The sequence below is a fragment of the Chiloscyllium plagiosum genome, unplaced genomic scaffold (genome assembly GCF_037043375.1).
Source record: "Chiloscyllium plagiosum isolate Xiang-an unplaced genomic scaffold, Cpla_swu_hap1 HiC_scaffold_48, whole genome shotgun sequence".
Classification (NCBI taxonomy): domain Eukaryota; kingdom Metazoa; phylum Chordata; class Chondrichthyes; order Orectolobiformes; family Hemiscylliidae; genus Chiloscyllium; species Chiloscyllium plagiosum.
Window position 1 is genome coordinate 19,236,420 of NW_028270186.1, and position 3,149 is coordinate 19,239,568.

At 39.7% G+C, this 3,149-nt stretch overlaps 1 pseudogene; it reads right to left on the reverse strand.

The window, feature by feature from the left end:
- Window positions 1-297: 297 nt before the first annotated feature.
- LOC148135715 (putative G protein-coupled receptor 139) lies at window positions 298-2,232 on the reverse strand (annotated as a pseudogene).
- Window positions 2,233-3,149: the final 917 nt, after the last annotated feature.

The following is a 3,149-nucleotide window of genomic DNA, read 5'->3' on the forward strand; positions in this document are numbered from 1 at the left end:
TGTCTATTTATTCCCTCCAAGAATTATGTTTCCTCCTCTTCTATTGTTGTGAAACTCTTTATAATGGAGACTGCTTACTTCTCTTCATTCACTTCAGGTCATACCAGAGCCATCTACCCTCCTTGGCCCCTTTCTATTTGGCATCTGACAACAGTTCTCAGTATTCCTCAGATTGTCCAACTTCCTGTCCCTAGTTGACAAAATCGCTCAGACATGTCCCGGATATTTTCTTCTTCTGAATCGAACACACTAAGTGCTGCTCAGTCAGTTGCTTTGATTTTTGTTTGATTGAATATTTCAAGCAAAAATAGCTTCCAATGGATTCCTGAGCCTCTCTCTGAACTTGGACAGAGATGCCACATAGACAATGGTGTTCGTACAGCAATTCAAATTTCGCAGCATGTATGCAACTCTTTCAAATGCATATTTCCCATCCCTATCTAAAGGATCATCAATATCGAAATAATATAAGATATATAACAGCCACAAAATTATGAAGTTTCCAGAAATGACGAAAAGTAAAATTATACACTGCCTTCTACTCTCCATCTCTGGGTCACTAGAATTTTCTCCATTACTCTGACCCTTCAGACCTTTCCGAACTCGACTGGTCACTAAAATGTGTTTGACTGTCAGAGCGTTGAGGAACAGAATTAAAAAGAAAGGGAATACTGGTGTTAGAATCTTCTCAAAGTTGTTAAATCCTATCCACACAGGGTCATAATAGTATGCATCTGAATTCGAACAGTACCATGGTGCATTGTCAATGATCACATATGGTTCAAACCTGAAGTAGACAGGAATATTTTTTAGAAAAAGCAGACAGCCAATTGTTGTGAGAACGACAGTTGCAGTTTTTTGAGTGCAGTATTTAATTTTCAGTTTCTCACAACAAATGGTGACATATCGATCAAAGGTGAAAGCGATGGTGAACCAGACAGAACAGTCTATGAGTAGACGGCGCAGAACAGCGTGAACAGAACACACAGGGGTAATGTCCAAGAATGATGGTGGGAAAAAAATCATATTTGATTCTTTTGAGTATGATCTCAATGATAACGACCAACAGATCCACCACTGCCATGGCCAGCAGATAACGCCTGCTGCAGGATGAGAGTCCACACTTAGCCCGAAGTAGGATTCCAACCATCGCTAAATTGACTATAAGAGAGGGAGAAGGGAAAACAAAAATGATCAGTACAGACGAACATTCTCCATCATGGAAACTAAGTGGTAAAGGATGGATTTCATCAACACAAGGAAGTCAAAGTATTTGGTAAGAGGATCAATAATTTGAATTGACAACACAGCAGTGAAACTCACACCTACAGTTTTATCCATATGGGACGTGAGCATGAAGCAGGGTTTTTAAAAGAAGAAAATGGGCCAGTAAGATTTTATATGTGGAACAAATGCACAGGCAGATTATAAACTACCTGATTCTTTCAGACCAATTTCAGTTCAAGCAATGCCAAAGACCAAACTTGCAACATGCTTGATAAAAAGAGAAATATTCCTGAAACCCCATGTTCTTCCTTCGAAAGAATTTGCAATACTACTTTCAGCAGTAGCAGATGGTATCAAATACATACTAGATGCAACTCAAAGGCAGGTGCCATTTACTCCGAGGTTGTCGAGCTAAAGATGTTGTGGGGAATGAGCATTAAAGAAAGGAACTGTTAAGAGACGGTGAACATTCTTCCTGAGCAAGCCAGAACTGGCAAGGAGTGTTCATGTGTTCATACAGCCATTGCCTCAGCTATAATGTGTTCAGTGGAATTGCATGTTGACTTTCTTCAGTCCATGAGCTTTCTTGGAAATATATCTTTTTAAAAAAATAAATTTCTGTTTAAAACGAGTTTCTGAACCATAACGATTGAAACATAATATCCCAATTTCGTTCTATTCAATCACTGTACAAATGATTATAGTCCTTCACATAATATTCGTCAGAGACTTTGTTCTACTCATGGAATAGTCCATCACTGTTGCAATAACATCGTGAGGAGAGATTGAAACAGTGACAGCAGCAGAATGAAACTGCTGAAGTATGTCCGGAATATTTGAGCTGATGTGCTGCTGAAGTAACATACTTGCTCACTGGGTGACCGCAGAATCTAGGTCAGGCAGGGATTTGATCAAAGTCAGTGATTATCTTCACTCACCAGGAAAGCCAATGACGCCGAGCACCAGGTAGAATATTTTTCTCACTGTTCGAAACAGATCGCGCATTTTCAGTGGGCAGGAATGTGTCACTAACTTCTGCAGGCAATCCCCGTCAGTTTGAATGTATTGTGAACGATCAGCAGGATCTGAATTTTATGCTGATCGGTATCTCCACGGGGATATTTCTATTGCACAACATTCCAAATTGATGTTTTTTTTCCTTCTTGAAAAGTGAGAACAAACAGATGACGACAGCTGAACTAATTCTCTGACACTGGAAAATAGTTAGCGTGTGGACTGAATTGGAAAATTCACAGATTCCCTCATGAATGGCCGACACTGATCACATGAAATGATAAAACGGAATTGGAAACTGTGTCAATTTCCAAGGCAAATGGCTCTTCAAATACTCCCCGTTCCATTTTGAAACCTCGGAACGATGACCTTCCCTCAATGACCAGTCAACGACTGAATTTCAAGTAGCAAACTCAGGCCTGCGTTTTAGAGGACAGGTTTACCGCGCTCTTTAGTTCAAAAAAGGCAGCTGAATATTTCACAAAATAAAAATGAGCAACACAGAATTCACTATTTCCATGATCTTCTTCATATTTGTGACACATCGGATCAGTAAGTCTCACAACTCCTTATCTCTCCACATTTTCATCACTCACTTCTCTTTCTGTTTCTTGATCATTTCTACCCCATTGAAGTAGCGTTCGTCGCGCTCTCAGTAGCTTTAATTCACACTTACCTCATGTTCTGTGAGCACGGTAGTTCTCCATTATATGGACAATTACACATTGCCAATTTCCTCAAACCTCCGTCTTCCATCGAGTGTCCATCGGTATAAAATCCCTGGGCTTCAGAGAAAAAAAAAAACTGGAAGTGTAAATGTCTCAACATTTCTCGAGAGTATTTCCCAACATTGGACAAACGTGATTTGTAATACCTCTGAATCTCTAAAAGGTTCTGATGTATTCCAG